This window comes from Mustelus asterias, chromosome 8, assembly GCF_964213995.1.
Source record: "Mustelus asterias chromosome 8, sMusAst1.hap1.1, whole genome shotgun sequence".
Taxonomy (NCBI): Eukaryota; Metazoa; Chordata; class Chondrichthyes; order Carcharhiniformes; family Triakidae; genus Mustelus; species Mustelus asterias.
This window is the reverse complement of record NC_135808.1, coordinates 124,397,565-124,415,339: the sequence shown is the minus strand read 5'-3', so window position 1 is coordinate 124,415,339 and position 17,775 is coordinate 124,397,565.

The window sequence follows — 17,775 nt, the reverse complement described above, 5'->3', positions numbered from 1 at the left end:
TGATGTTAAAGAAAATTTTTAAAGAATAATCTACGTCATGGCAAATCCACACAATATTACTTTATTTTGCACTTACAATGGCCATTGGGAATGATCAGAAGGATCTGCTCAAAGTTGTTCTGTTGCAGCCATCTTTTATAAAGATCATACAAGTATATTCAAGTCCTTACAGATCTAATCACATTAGCCATCTTTTATACAGATCTAATCAAAGCAGTATATTCAATTCTTTACAGATCTAATCACATTCCTCAATACAATGGATTTCCTACATTGTTTACCCAATATGTCTTTACCAGAATTCAATTACACCTATAATTAAATTACTTACGTGGTTGTAGCTTTTGTTTTCCTAAAACATTCCATCCTTTGTATGCCTTCATTTTATTTGAGTTATGCTATGCTCTCTAATTTCTGTCAAGCCATGCTAACCCATATTTTCTGAGTTAGCCCTTTATTTATATTCTACTTTCTCATTGAGCTTAAGCATGATTATGTTTAATTCTAACAATCCCAAGGGGTGACCTACCTCTCCCAAAGGGGTCCTGGGACCATATCAAAGGGGGATACCTTATCAGAGCTACCCTGCAACCTCCATGAATCACATATGCATGAATACCCATCTGCCTCCAGCCCCTGTCCCTGCAAAGCTGGGAAACGCCTGGTTCGGGGGCAGGACTTAGAAATTTTTGCTGTTTCCAGGATTTTCAGCATGATGGAGATCCTCTCTGGTGTCGTGAAAATCTGACTTATTTACCTGCATACTTTTTCCAGAAAATGTTACTGAGAAAAATCCCACTATAATTCCTGGATAACTAAAGAAATGCCACCACCTCCCCCCCCACCTCTCCCCCCTCACACATATTTTCTGGCCCCCTTCCCTGTGATGCATTTGCATTGGGGGAAGATGGTGACATCGTGGAAATGTCACTGGACTAGTGACCCAGAAGCCCAGGTTAATGTTCAAGGACATGGGTTCAAAACCCATCACAGCGGCTGGTGGAATTAAAATTCAATTAACGAATCTGGAATATAAAGCCATTCTCAATAATGGCGACCAAGAGAGTACATCGATTGTCGTAAAGACCCCTCTGCTTTCTCATGGAAGGAAATCTGCCATCTTTACCTTGGGCTGGACTCTTCGGCTGTTCACGCCAGCAGGATTCTCCTGTCCTGCTGCAGTGAATGGAGATTCTCCGACCTCTCCTGAAACAGAGGCAGGGCATGAACACCTGGACCTGGGTGGAATGCTCTGTCAGGGGGTTGGTGCAGACTCGGTGAGCCTTGTGGCTCCTTCTGCACTGCAGGTGTTCTATGAAAGTGCAGTCTCATGACAAGCCACAATCAGAGCCACAATTTGCTATTCACAATATTTGTTACTGATTTAGATGAAGGAACTAAATGTAATGTCTTTACATTTGCAGATGACACAAAGCTGGGGGGGCGGTGGGGGCGGGGGGGGGGGGGGGCAGGGTGAGCTGTGAGGAGGATGCAGAGATGCTTCAGTGTGATTTGGACAGACTGAGTGAGTGGGCAAATGCATGGCAGGTGCAGCATAATATGGATAAATGTGAGGTTATCCACTTTGGTAGCAAAAACAGGAAGGCAGACTATTATCTGAGTGGCTGCAGATTGAGAGAGGGGAATGTGCAATGAGACTGGGTGTCCTTGTACACCAGTTGCTGAAGGTAAGCTTGCAGGTGCAACAGGTGGTAGAGAAGGCAAATGTTGGCCTTCATAGCGAGAGGATTTGAGTACAGGAGCAGGGATGTCTTGCTGCAATTGTACAGGGCCTTGGTGAGACCGCACCTGGAATACTGTGTGCAGCTTTGATCTCCTTATCTGAGAAAGCATGCTCTTTCTATAGGGAGTGCAGCGAAGGCTTACCAGACCGATTCCTGGAATGGCAGGACTGACTTATGAGAAGGGATTGAGTCGGTTAGCATTACATTTGCAGTTTAGAAGAATGAAGGGGTATTTCTATGAAACCTATAAAATTCTAACCGGACTAGACAGGATAGCTGCAGGAAGGATGTTCCTGACTCAAGGGCCACATTTTAAGGTAAGAGGTAAACGATTTAGGACTGAGATAAGGAGAATTTTCTTCACCCAGAGGGTGGTGAGCCTGTGGAATTCGCTACCACAGAAAGTAGTTGAGGCCAAAACTTTGTATGTTTTCAAGAAGGAGTTGGATATAACTTGGGGCAAAAGGCTTCAAAGGATATGGAGGGGGGAAGGCAGGATCAGGCTATTGAATTGGATGATCAGCCATGAACATAATTAATGCCGGAACAGGCTCAAAGGGCCGAATGGCCTCCTCCTGCTCCTATTTTCTGTTTCTGTATTTCTATGACTCTTAACAATGTTGGGATATTTAGACATGGACAATAAATGATGCATTGCCAGTAATGTCAACAATTTGAGAATAGTAGTAATTTGATGATGCTCTTACGGGGCCCGGCCATACGTGAATGTGGGTTATAAAATTAGCTTTGTTACACTGGAGCACTAACCCTGGCCTGCATCATGTCGGTCGATATACTTCACTGAATTTACACACAAACAATATCTAGTGTTTACAACATTCTCACAGCAGATGGCAGCCCATCTCACTCTCAGAATGGGAGCACTGTTACTACGCCTCGCCGTTGTGTGATACATTGTGGGTGTTTCGTTTTGTTAGAATCATAGAAACATAGAAACCCTACAGTGCAGGAGGAGGCCATTTGGCCCATCGAGTCTGCACCGACCACAATCCCACCCAGGCCCTACCCCCACATATTTACCCGCTAATCCTTCTAACCTACGCATCCCAGGACTCTAAGGGGCAATTTTTAACCTGGCCAATCAACCTAACCCGCACATCTTTGGACTGTGGGAGGAAACCGGAGCACCCGGAGGAAACCCACGCAGACACGAGGAGAATGTGCAGACTCCACACAGACAGTGACCCGAGCCGGGAATCGAACCCAGGAGCTTGTGAAGCAGCAGTGCTAACCACTGTGCTACCGTGCCGCCCCTTATGCTTATGCTTACTCAAAGCGACTGATGGCATCTGTAAGTGTCAATGTGAGTGCAGGTCCATCTGAGCTTGGAGAAGAAAGACATTTTAGTTCCTCAATAAATGGAAGATTGGAACAGAGAAGTTCCATTCATTACTCAAAGAAGCAGTCTCTCCGTACATATGGGGCGGCACGGTGGCACAGTGGTTAACACTGCTGCCTCACAGCTCCAGGGACCCAGTTTCAATTCCCACCTTGGGTCACTGTCTGTGTGGAGTTTGCACGTTCTCCCCCGTGTCTGCTTGGGTTTCCTCCGGGTGCTCTGGATTCCTCCCACAGTCCAAAGATGTGCAGGTTAAGTTGATTGGCCATGCTAAATTGCCCCTTAGCGTCCCAGGATGTGTATCTTAGAGGGATTAGTGGGGTAAATATGTGGGGTTTTGGGGATAGGGCCTGGGTAGGATTGTTGTCGGTGCAGATTCGATGGGCCTAATGGCCTCCTTCTGCACTGTAGAGATTGTATCATGCTCATTTTCAGTATTTTCTGAGTCTGCGACATAAGGAGTAGTGTCAGGTTAACTGCCTAATTATGTCTCAGTGCCATGTAAATCACTGCAGTCTCCGAGTGTCTTACCATCGATAGTGCAAAGAAACAAAACTGCTCCTGAGGTAGAGTTGCCAACATTTGGTTGAACATATGCTGTTGGAGATTTGATCGCACATGATGCCTTATCACAAATTTTCCAGCACCTTTACAAATGTGTTGCAAAAGGTTTACCAGGATGCTGCCTGGTCTGGAGGCTATTAGCTATGAGGAGAGGTTGGGTAAACTCGGTTTGTTCTCACTGGAACCACAGAGGTGGAGGGGTGACCTGATAGAGGTTTACAAGATTATGAGTGGCATGGACAGAGTGGATAGTCAGATGCCCTTTCCTAGGGTAGAAAAGTCAAGTACTCGGGGACATAGGTTTAAAAATCATGGGGAAAAGTTTGGAGGAGATGTGCGAGGCAGGTTTTTTACGCAGAGAGTGGTGAATGTCTGGAACTCGCTGCCCAGGGAGGTGGTGGGAGCAGGTACGATAGCGGCATTTAAGGGGCAACTAAAAGAATACATGAATAGGATGTGAATGGAAGGATACGGACTCTGTAAGTGCGTATGGTTTTAGTTTAGGCAGACATCATGATTGGCGCAGGCTTGGAGGGCCAAAGGGCCTGTTCCTGTGCTGTACTGTTCTTTGTTCTTTGTGATTGCATTTACTTTGTCTAGTAAATGCCAAACACGTTTCTCTCTCTATTGTCCCACTGGGGAGTCAAAATGAAAATAAATAGTAAACTCAAAGGTGCAACTTAATACCAGAAAGGTGAGATTCTGAGGAGTTGGCACTGGGATTATTTTAATGAGGTTACTGGAGGAAGGACCTTGAAATTTTAGTGGACAGATCTCCAAAACGATTAGCACAATGTTCTGATAAAAACAAACATAATTTTAAAAAATTCATTCGTGGGTATCACTGGCCCATCCCTGGTTCAGAGGACAGTTGAGAGTCAACCACATTGCTGTGGCTCTGGAGTCACATGTAGGCCAGACCAGGTAATGACAGCAGATTTCCTTCCCTAAAGGACATTAGTGAACCAGATGCATTTTTCCGACAATGGTTTTATGGTCATCAGTAGATTGTTAATTCCAGATACTTTTGTATTGAATTCAAATTCCACCGTCTGCTGTGGTGGGATTCGAACCCGGGTCCCCAGAACATTAGCTTAGTTTCTGGATTAATAGTCTAACGATAATGCCATGAGGCCATCGCCTTCCATATGTCTGGGTGCATAGCAAGAGAGACAATTTCAATTCAGGTCATTTTAAATCTGTATTTGGAATTTTATAAGAACATAAGAACATAAGAAATAGGAGCAGGAGTAGGCCATCTAGCCCCTCGAGCCTGCCCCGCCATTCAATAAGATCATGGCTGATCTGACGTGGATCAGTACCACTTACCCGCCTGATCCCCATAACCCTTAATTCCCTTACCGATCAGGAATCCATCCATCCGCGCTTTAAACATATTCAGCGAGGTAGCCTCCACCACCTCAGTGGGCAGAGAATTCCAGAGATTCACCACCCTCTGGGAGAAGAAGTTCCTCCTCAACTCTGTCTTAAACCGACCCCCCTTTATTTTGAGGCTGTGTCCTCTAGTTTTAACTTCCTTACTAAGTGGAAAGAATCTCTCCGCCTCCACCCTATCCAGCCCCCGCATTATCTTATAAGTCTCCATAAGATCCCCCCTCATCCTTCTAAACTCCAACGAGTACAAACCCAATCTCCTCAGCCTCTCCTCATAATCCAAACCCCTCATCTCCGGTATCAACCTGGTGAACCTTCTCTGCACTCCCTCCAATGCCAATATATCCTTCCTCATATAAGGGGACCAATACTGCACACAGTATTCCAGCTGCGGCCTCACCAATGCCCTGTACAGGTGCATCAAGACATCCCTGCTTTTATATTCTATCCCCCTCGCAATATAGGCCAACATCCCATTTGCCTTCTTGATCACCTGTTGTACCTGCAGACTGGGCTTTTGCGTCTCATGCAAAAGGACCCCCAGGTCCCTTTGCACGGTAGCATGTTTTAATTTGTTTCCATTGAGATAGTAATCCCATTTGTTATTATTTCCTCCAAAGTGTATAACCTCGCATTTCTCAACGTTATACTCCATTTGCCATATCCTCGCCCACTCACTCAGCCTGTCCAAATCTCTCTGCAGATCTTCTCCGTCCTCCACACGATTCACTTTTCCACTTATCTTTGTGTCGTCTGCAAACTTCGTTACCCTACACTCCGTCCCCTCCTCCAGATCATCTATATAAATGGTAAACAGTTGCGGCCCGAGTACCGATCCCTGCGGCACGCCACTAGTTACCTTCCTCCAACCGGAAAAACACCCATTTATTCCGACTCTTTGCTTCCTGTCGGATAGCCAGTCCCCAATCCACTTTAACACACTACCCCCAACTCCATGTGCCCTAATCTTCTTCAGCAGCCTTTTATGGGGCACCTTATCAAACGCCTTTTGGAAATCCAAAAACACCGCATCCACCGGTTCTCCTCCATCAACCGCCCTAGTCACATCTTCATAAAAATCCAACATGTTCGTCAAGCACGACTTTCCCCTCATGAATCCATGCTGCGTCTGATTGATCGAACCATTTCTATCCAGATGCCCTGCTATCTCCTCTTTAATAATGGATTCCAGCATTTTCCCTACTACAGACGTTAAGCTGACCGGCCTATAGTTACCCGCCTTTTGTCTCCTTCCTTTTTTAAACAGCGGCGTAACATTAGCCGTTTTCCAATCAACCGGCACTACCCCAGAATGCAACGAGTTTTGATAAATAATCACTAACGCATCCACTATTACCTCTGACATTTCTTTCAATACCCTGGGATGCATTCCATCCGGACCCGGGGACTTGTCCACCTTCAGTCCCATTAGTCTACCCAGCACTGCCTCTCTGGTAACATTAATCGTATTAAGTATTTCTCCTGCTGCCAACCCTCTATCGTTAATATTTGGCAAACTATTTGTGTCCTCCACCGTGAAGACCGACACAAAAAACTTATTTAAAGACTCAGCCATATCCTCATTTCCCACTATTAACTCCCCCCTCTCGTTCTCCAAGGGTCCAACATTCACTCTAGCCACTCTATTCCTTTTTATATATTTATAAAAACTTTTACTATCATTTTTTATATTAATTGCTAGCCTAGCTTCATAGTCTATCCTTCCTTTCTTTATCACTTTCTTAGTCTCTCTTTGTTGTTTCTTAAATTTTTCCCAATCACTTGTTTCTCCACTATTTTTGGCCACTCTGTACGCAGCTGTTTTTATTTTAATACTCTCCTTTATTTCCTTCGTTATCCACGGCTGGTTCTCCCTTTTCTTACAATCCTTGTTTTTTGCTGGAATATATTTTTGCTGAGAACTGAAAAGGATCTCCTTAAAAATCCTCCACTGTTCCTCAGCTATCCTACCTGCCAGCCTGCTCTCCCAGTCTACCTTAGCCAATTCATCCCTCATCCTATCATATTTCCCTCTGTTCAAACAGAGGACACTGGTTTGAGACCAAACTTTCTCCTCTTCCATCTGAATCAGAAATTCGACCATATTGTCGTCACTAGACCCAAGAGGGTCCTTCACAATAAGATCCTTAATTCTACCTACCTCGTTACACAATACCAGATCCAAAATAGCTCGTTCCCTCGTTGGTTCCGTAACATGCTGTTCAAGGAAACTATCCCGACAGCATTCTAAGAACTCTTCCTCCATTCCACCCTTACCGACTTGAGTCTGCCAGTCAATGTGCATGTTGAAGTCCCCCATGATTATTCCCGTTCCGTTTTTACACGCATCCCTTATCTGCTTGTTTATAGCCCTCCCTACCTCAACATTATTATTTGGGGGCCTATATACCACACCTACTAGTGTCTTTCTCCCTCTACTATTCCTCATCTCTACCCATAACGATTCCACGTTTTGTTCCTCAGAGCCTATGTCATCCCTCAGTACTACCCTGATATTATCTCTTATTAATAGCGCGACCCCACCACCTTTTCCTTCCTGTCTACTCTTCCTAAACGCCTGATACCCCTGGATATTCATCTCCCAGTCCTGGTCACCTTTCAGCCACGTTTCTGTAATGGCCACCAGATCGTACCCACTTGTGCTGATTTGCACCATCAACTCATTCACCTTGTTCCGAATGCTTCGTGCATTCAGGCAAAGTGTCCTTATTCCAGCTTTTATCTGGACCCGCTTTGATGAGTCGCGAACACCCTCTCCCTCTACTCCCTTATCTAAATTACCGCCTTCATTCACTTGCACCCTCTCCTCTACCATTAATTTTGTAATTCCCCTTACCCCTGCATCCTCCCCCCCATCAATTAGTTCCTTGATCCTAGTCAACTCTTCTAGCTCCCCTCCCCCCAACCTATCTAGTTTAAATTCTCCCCAGTAGCCTTAGCCAACCTACCGGCCAGGATATTGGTCCCCGTGTGATTCAAGTTCCACCCGTTTTTTGTATACAGATCACCCCTGCCCCTAAAGAGGTCCCAATGGTCCAGGAACCTGAATCCCTGCCCCCTGCACCAGTCCCTCAGCCACACATTCATCCTCCACCTCACTCCATTCCTGCCCTCACCTTCCCGTGGCACAGGCAGTAATCCTGAGATTACTACCTTTGCTTTCCTCTTTCTCAGCTGTCTCCCTAATTCCCTGTACTCCCTTTTCATGACCCCTTCTCCCTTCCTACCCACATCAGCGGTACCAATATGTACCGCTACCTCAGGCTCCTCTCCCTCCCACCTCAGGATTTCCGGGACGCGACTAGCGACATCCTGGATCCCGGCCCCAGGGAGGCAGACCACCATGCGAGAATCCCGCCTACCTCCGCAGAAACGCCTGTCTGTCCCCTTCACCATCGAGTCCCCGATTAATACCGCCTTCCTCCTCTTTTCCTTAGCCCTCTGAGTTACAGGGCTGGACTCCACTGCGGAGACACAGCCACTGCTGCTTCCCCCAGGCGGGCTGTCCCCCCCAGCAGTACTCAAGCAGGAGTACTTGTTGTGCAGGGGCAAATCCACCGGGGTGCTCTCAACCACCCTAGCCTTACCCTTCCTGGCCGTCACCCACTTGGCCTCCTCCCGTGGCCCTGGTGTGACCACCTGATGATAGCTCTTGTCTATCACCTCCTCATTCTCCCTCATCAGCCTAAGATCCTCGAGCTGTAGTTCCAGCTCCCTAACACGGAGCTTGAGAGGGTAGATACTGATGATAATGATGTGACATTGAACATACCTAAGGCTGGGATAGACAGATTTTTCCTCTCAGAGAATTAAGGGTTATGGGGAGTTTTTAAAAATCTACTTATGGGATGTGGACTTCACCGGCTAGGCCAGCATTTATTAATGATCAAGATCATAATGCATTAATTGTCAAGATTCGATTAGATTAATAATCGAGAACTAATTACATTCATTACATGGTTCCTGGTGCATTAATAATCTGTGGCCTACTGCTTCAACAAGCAGGAAATTATTGCATTAATAATCAGAATGCTAATACATTAATAATCAGAAATGTTTCAATTAGTAATCAGAGTCCCATCGTATCAATAATCAGGATCCGATTACATTAATTTGCCAACTGGATCAATAATCATGATGCTATAATCAGGATGCTTTTTTTATTTGTTCCTGGATGTGGGTGTCTCTGGCTAGACCAGTATTTATTGTCAATCCTAAGTGCCCTTGAAAAGGTGCTGGTGAGCTACTTTCTTGAACCACTGCAGTCCATGTGACATAGGTGCGCCCAGAGTGCTGTTAGCAAGGAAGTTCCAGGATTTTGATCCAGTGACAGTGAATTAACAGTGATATATTTCCATGTCAGGATGGTGAGAGGCTTGAGAGGAACATCCAGGTTGTGGTGTTATCATAGACTCTCTAGAGTGCAGAAGGAGGCCATTCGACCCATTGAGTCTGCACCGACCACAAGATCACCCTACCCCTATCCCCGTAGCCCCACACATTTACCTTGCTAGCTCCCCTCACACTGAGGGAGAATTTAGCACGGCCAATCAACCTAACCCGCACATCTTTGGACTGTGGGAAGAAACCGGAGCACCTGGAGGAAATCCACGCAGACACGAAGAGAATGTGCAAACTCCACACAGACAGTGACCCAAGGGAGGAATCGAAACCGGGTCCCTGGTGCTGTGAGGCAGCAGTGCTAACCACTGTGCCACCGTGCTGCCCCAATTACAATTCCCAGGTATCTGCTGCTCTTATCCTTCTAGATGGTAGTGATCGTGGGTTTGTCAAAGGAGCCTTTTGTGAGTTGCTGCAATGCAGCTTGTAGGTTGTACACACAATGCGTCGGTGGTGCAGGGAGTGAATATTTGTAGATGTGGTGCCAATCAGGTGGGCTGCTTTGTCCTGGATGGTGTCGAGCTTCTTGAGTGTTGTAGGAGCTGCACCCATCCAGACAAGTGGCGGGTATTCCGTCACACTCCTGACTTGTGTGACGGAATGGCTTTGTGTGGAGTCAGGAGGTGAGTTACTCACTGCAGAATTCCTAGACTTTGACCCGCACTTGTAGCTACATTAATAATCAGAGCCCAAATACATTAATAATCTGTACACTTTCACATTAATCAATGATATGTTGCATCAATATCGTGGCTCCTGTTATATTAATCTTAGTCCTGTGATATTAATAACCAGGATCCTAGTACATTAATATTGATGTTCTTATTACATTCATAATAAGATTCAATTACTTTATAATTCAGGATGCTATTACACGCCTTTTCACACTTTGCTCAGTCCGATCACCACACACCCCTCAGCCAAAGCTTCCACCACCCCTCTAGCCCCAGCGCTCAACAACTCTTGTACCCACCCCCCACCCCCTACACTGTTCACTCTTCGGTCACAGGAGGTTTGCGACATTGAAATAAGGACACACAGCAGGGAAAAGGCTTGGGAAGCACTGGGCTTAGGGCTTAGGAGGCGCGGTGGCACAGTGGTTAGCACTGCAGCCTCACAGCGCCAGGGACCCAGGTTCGATTCCCGGCTTGGGTCACTGTCTGTGCGGCGTCTGCCCGTGTCTGACTGGGTTTCCTTCGGGTGCTCTGGTTTCCTCTGAATGACGTGCTGGTCAGCTGCTAAATTCTCCCTCAGTGTAATTGAACAGGCGCCAGAGTGTGGAGACTGGGGGATTTTCACAGTAACTTGATTGCAGTGTTAATGTAAGCCTACTTGTGACACTAATAAATAACGTTTATAAACTTTAATGGGTACCTTCTATGTCTGTCTGGCTCCACTGCTGATTGACTGGACAATCTTGCTAAGCCATTGGGAGAGTTTGATTTCGCTCTGCTTCGTGTGAGTGGGAGTGTGAAGCAGGATGTTTACGACAAGTGATTATTTAGCTGCAATAATGGATTTTGGTTTGGCACAAGTTTCACCAGAGAATCATCGAATCTCTCCAGTGCAGAAGGAGCCCAGCGAGTCTGCACTGCCTCTCTAACAGAGTGTCATACCCAGATCCTCTCCCCTGTCCTAACCCCATAACATATTTACCCCGCTAATCCCCTAATTTACACATCATTAGATATTAAGGGGTAATTTAGCATGGCCCATCCACCTAATCTAAGTTAAGTTTATTTATTTGTCGCAAGTAGGTTTACATTAACACTGCAGTGAAGTTACTGCGCATCCTTGGACTGTGGGTGGAAACTGGAGCACCCAGAGGAAACCCACACAGACACGGGGAGAATGTGCAATCTCCACGCAGACAGTGACTCGAGGCCAGAATTGAACCCGGGACCCTGGCGCAGTGCCACCAGGGTGGTACAGTGGCACAGTGGTTAACACTGCTACCTCACAGTGCCAGGGACCCTGAGTTCGATTCCTGCTTGGGTCATTGTCTGTGTGGAGTTTGCATGTTCTCCCCGTGTCTGCGTGGGTTTCTTCCGGGTGCTCCGCTTTCCTCCCACAGTCTGAAAGACAGGCTGGTTAGGTACATTGACCTGAACAGGTGCTGTAGTGTGGCAACAAGCGGAATTTCACAGTAACTTCATTGCAGTGTTAATGTAAACTTTACTTGTGACTAATAAATGAACTTTAAAACTTTACCATGCCGCCCTTTATTTCATCTTCAGATTTCACCAGCCGTAAAATTATAACCTCTCAAAATTGGATGCGTTGTAATGCAGTTTCCTTAGTAACACATTCCTTTACTGAACATAGAGTCAGGATAAGGAGCTGGGGCAGTCGGGGCACGGGAGGGGAGGGCTGTGTAGTGGAATTAATGGATGGTATAAAACGTCTTGGGGTAATTTAAAATAAAAATAATTGTCCCCTGAATTGTTATAAGACTTGATGAGTTTTTAAAATGTATTTATTAGTGTCACAAGTAGCCTTGCATTAACACTGCAATGAAGTTACCGTGAAAATCCTCTAGTCGCCACACTCCAGTGCCTGTTCAGGTACACTGAGGGAGAATTTAGCATGGCCAATGCACTTCACCAGCATGTCTTTCAAACTGTGGGAGGAAACCGGAACACCCAGAAAAAACCCCACGCAGATAAGGGAAGAATGTGCAAACTCCACACAGACAGTGACCCAAGCCAGGAATCGAATCCAGGTCCCTGGTACTGTGAGGCAGCAGTGCTAACCACTGTACCACCGGGAGGGACACTAGGGAATGAAATGAACTCAGCTGAGTTGCTGCAGTTTGATGGCACATTTATTGGTTTGTCTTAATTACTGCCAAAACTGCAATTTAACCAATGAACAGACAAGTTACAAGATTAAAATCTGATTCCACTGCTTTATCCGAACAGAAGAACTGTATTAACCCAGAGATTGAGCAACTGTTGTGTTTCCTACTGCATCTGAGGCCAGAGAAATTCGTTTAATAATTTGAAGATTGAATTCGAAGACCATGTTTCTACTCTAGCCTTCCTTGCTCTGTGACTGTGTGTGGTACCAGGAGCTAGAACATAGTTTATGGGATCCTCCCCTACACTATCTCCGTTACTGTTTTTACAGCTTCATTAATATCTTTCCAAGTTAAATAAGAGCCACTCCATCTGCATGGATAGACATTTGAAGAACTCACATAAACACTGCCCATGTATGTGGTGCAAACGTTAAAACTCCAAGCACATACCCTGCACAAAGGGATCTGAATCCTCCTATCCCACAGGAAAAGATTAGAAAGCAAGGATTACAAACACTGGCAGACTCATTTTCCAAGTGCTGTAGTTATTACAGTCCCTAATGGCACAGTGGTTAGCACTGCTGCCTCAGAGCACCAGGGACCTGAGTTTGATTCCCGCCTCGGGTCACTGTCTGTGTGGGTTTCCTCTGGGTGCTCTGGTTTCCTCTGGGTGCTCTGGTTTCCTCTGGGTGCTCTGGTTTCCTCCTGCAATCCAAAGATGTGCAGGTTAGGCAGATTGGCCATGCTAAATTGCTCCTTAGTGTCCCAGGATGTGTAGGTTAGGAGGATCAGTGGGGTAAATATGTGGGGTCATGGGGAGAGGGCCTGGGTAAGATGCTTTGTTGGAATGTTGATGGGCCAAATGACCTCCTTCTGTGGGCATTCTATATTCTAATGAGTGTTAGCCTAGTTATCATCAGGAATGGAATGGGTGGATGCTCTTTGAATGGTGATGAGAGTTAACGTGCTTTCTGATGGTACTTTTTTTCGATCATTTTGATCTAATTTAAGGAACAAAACGCCTCTTGGAATTTTGGGTTGCACATTCTTTGTGGCCTATTTCAGGACACGGACATCACAGTGCGTAACTGGGCCGCACCTGTAGCCATTGAAGCAAGCAGCATGCAAACTTGGTGATTTACCTGATGGTGCTGGTCTAAGGGGGGTCTGTTAGAGCAGGGGGCTGATCGCTGATTCACTTGATAGCATGTGGCCTATTCGTCCAATGGCAGTCTGCTCCTCTTGAAGGGAACTCAAGGGCCCTCCGCTGATGCTGACAGAATATTTATATTTGCTACATTTATTTTTATTCATGGGCGCCGCTGGCTGGCCAGCATTTATTGCCCATCCCTTGGAGGGCATTTCAAACACATTCGTAGGGGAGGGGGCTGTAAAATGCAGCCCATTGTGAACAAAGCACTTTGGGACATTTAGAATCATAGAATCCCCACAGTGCAGAAGAGGCCATTCGGCCCATCGAGTCTGCACCGACTCTCTGACAGAGTATACTACCCATACCCTCTCCTCCGCCCTATCCCTATAACCCATGGTTAATCCATCCAACCTACACATCTTGGGACACTAAGGGGCAATTTAGCATGGCCAATCCACCTAACCTGCACATCTTTCGGACTGTGGGAGGAAACCGGAGCAACCCCGAGCAGACACAGGGAGAACGTGCAGATTCCGCCCAAGCCAGGAATCGAATCCGGGTCCCTGGCGCTGTGAAGCAGCAGTGCTAACCACTGTGCCACCGTGCCACCCCACTTGGGAAACAAGATGAAAACATTATGCAAATCAATGTTTCACTCACTCACAGCCTTAAAATTACACAGTGTGAGATCGTCAACACTCTGAAAACAGCGGAGTTGCTAAGCGAATTATTTTAAAGGGGGGTAACTGGTATTAAGTGGATTCCAAGCCACCATGTTAAGCACTTGATAAAAAAAAGATTGATAAAATCTGGCCACAAACAAAAAAAGTCAAATTTTTATAGGTCAGTGAAACAAAATTACTTTTATGGTGCAATGTTCGTGTTCAGGATATCCCAAGTACTTTTGCAATGTAGCAAAGATATATATGACCAAAAAACATGTTTTTAGCGACAGTAATTAAGGGCATCAAATGGAAGATCAAATGCTGAAGTACCTCAGAGTGCAGAACTATCTGGAATTGAAGTACTCATCGCCAGATGGAGTTGGCATGTTTTTTTTAATGTAGTAAACATGACTAATTATAAATCGGCCATAACTTAACCCAGGAACCCCACCTGCGCCGGTTCAAGGTTCAACTCCTTGCAGGTAGACCTCGGTAAATGCGGCATGTCCCCCACCGATTGGGAGGAAAATGCATCAGAAAAGACCTACCCGGAGAATAATCTCAATCAATGACCAAAAGAGAAAATGCTGGAAAATCTCAGCAGGTCTGGCAGCATCTGTAAGGAGAGAAAAAAGAGCTGATGTTTCGAATCCACGTGACTCTTTGTCAAAGCCAACAAAACTTTGACAAAGGGTCATCTGGATTCGAAACGTCAGCTCTTTTTTCTCTCCTTACAGATGCTGCCAGACCTGCTGAGATTTTCCAGCATTTTCTCTTTTGGTTTCAGATTCCAGCATCCGCAGTAATTTGCTTTTAGTCATAGAGTCATAGAGGTTTACAGCATGGAAACAGGCCCTTCGGCCCAACTTGTCCATGCCGCCCTTTTTTTTAACCACTAAGCTCGTCCCAATTGCCTGCGTTTGGCCCATTTCCCTCTATACCCATCTTACCCATTTTAATCTCAGTCAATGGCTTTGCTTCACTTGAAAGCAAAGAATAAAGGCAGCTAAGGACCAAAAGGCAAGCTAGAAAAAGGAGGCAGAAGTCCCAGCAACATCAGACAATTCACCCTTGACCGCACAATGAATAGCCAATCAATGGAACTCCATCGACACGTTAAAACCCATCTGGTTCATTAATGTCCTTTAGGAAAGGAAATCTGCCGTCCTTACCTGGTCTGGCCTACATGTGACTCCAGAGCCATAGCAATGTGGTTGACTCTCAACTGTCCTCCGAAATGGCCAAGCAAGCCACTCACTTGTTCAAGAAGGCAGCTCACCACCACCTTCTCAAGGACAACTAAGGATGGGCAATAAATGCTGGCCTAGCCAGCGACACCCATGTCCCTCAAATTAATTTTTTTTTAAATGCCACCCTGACAATATCCCCAACCTTCCAACCCCCTTTCCCTCACCTGTCACCTCTACTGCAACCCAAACTGACTTGCCCCATCACTGGACTGCACCCTTTGACCCGAACTGACTGGCATCTGAGAGAAATCAGGGGGGCAAAAGGGGGACACGAGATTGTTTTGGCAGATAAAGCAAAGGAGAATCCAAAGAGCTTCTACAAATACATAAAGGGCAAAAGAGTAACAAGGGAGAGAGTAGGGCCTCTTAAGGATCAACAAGGTCATCTATGTGCAGATCCACAAGAGATGGGTGAGATCCTAAATGAATATTTCTCATCAGTATTTACTGTTGAGAAAAGCATGGATATTAAGGAACTTGGGGAAATAAATAGTGATGTCTTGAAGAGTGTATATATTACAGAGAAGGAGGTGCTGGAAGTCTTAAAGCGCATCAAGGTAGATAAATCCCCAGGACCTGATGAAGTGTATCCCAGGACATTGTGGGAGGCTAGGGAGGAAATTGCGGATCCCCTAGCCGAGACATTTGAATCATCGATAGCCACGGGTGAGGTACCTGAAGATTGGAGAGTGGCAAATGTTGTGCCTGTTTAAAAAGGGCTGCAGGGAAAAGCCTGGAACTACAGGCCAGTGAGCCTCACATCTGTGGTGGGTAAATTGTTGGAAGGTATTTTGAGAGACAGGATCTACAGGCATTTAGCGACGCAAGAACTGATTAGGGACAGTCAGCATGGCTTTGTGACGAATGGCAGATGGAGTTTAATTTAGATAAACGCAAGGTGATGCATTTTGGAAGATTGAACCAGGGCAGGACTTACTCAGTTAATGGTAGGGCATTGGGGAGAGTTACAGAGCAAAGAGATCTAGGGGTACATGGTCATAGCTCCTTGAAAGTGGAGTCACAGGTGGACAGAGTGGTGAAGAAGGCATTCAGCATGCTTGGTTTCATCGGTCAGAACACTGAATACAGGAGTTGGGACGTCTTGTTGAAGTTGTACAAGACATTGGTAAGGCCACACTTGGAATACTGTGTGCAATTCTGGTCACCCTATTGTAGAAAGGATATTATTAAATTAGAAAAAGTGCAGAAAAGATTTACTAGGATGCTACCGGGACTTGATGGATTGAGTTATGAGGAGAGGCTGGATAGACTGGGACTTTTTTCTCTGAGGTAGGGGAGTCTAAAACTAGAGGGCATAGGTTTAAGGTGAGAGGGGAGAGATACAAATGTGTCCAGAGGGGCAATTTCTTCACACAGAGGGTGGTGAGTGTCTGGAACAAGCTGCTAGAAGTAGTAGTAGAGACGGGTACAATTTTGTCTTTTAAAAAGCATTTAGATAGTTACATGGGTACGATAGGTATAGAGGGATATGGGCCAAATGCGGGCAATTGGGATTAGCTTAGGGGTTTTAAAGAAAAGGGTGGCATGGACAAGTTGGGCCGAAGGGCCTGTTTCCATGCTGTAAACCTCTATGACTCTATCTACCACCCAACTCCCCTACAACTTGACTTAAATTGACTAACCTCCAACCTGACAAGCCCTCCTGACCTGACCGCCTACTCCCTGACCCAGGGACCAACGAGGGATGGGCAATAAATGCTGACCAGCCAGCGACGCCCATGTCCCACCAATGAATTTTTTAAAATGCCCAACAAAAATGCAAGGAATAGCCTTTCTAGCGGAGGGAAACTGATAACAGTGAATTAAGTGATAAATTAATTATTACTCCGGGTATTTTCATGGCCTACTTTTAATGTCAGCAATTATTGCACTGCAGGTGCGACTGATCATATTCCTGACAAGCTGGATGTCACTGCAGTCTCTATTTTTAGTCTCATTAATGATGCATGGCGTTATATTGGAAATAACATTCTTTATTTTCCCTGAAAGCAGTTTTCCAAACTGCTTGCTTTAAGACCAGATGTGCACTAATTATATAGTACCAAAATAGAACTAAATACAACTCAGCATTGTAACTCACAATTTCACCCCTCCAGCCCCCGGTCTCCTTTGTGAAGGGGGTGTTTCCAATGCCACGTGCAAGTCAAACAGTTACAATATGCAAATGAGTTTTTCATTCTCATCTGCAATATTCAGCGTTCCTTGCTGCTAATGTTTTTCATTTCACTTGATTTGCTCTTCCAGAGTACAAATAACTGGGATTGAATCTGCTAACAGGGTATGTTTACAAATGGGTTACTCTCAGTTATGTGAATGGCTGTTGACATCTCTCTCTCTCTCCCTCGCAGTTGGGCTGAGGTGGTAGGATTTGGACCTTTACAGAGCAATGGATTTAAAATG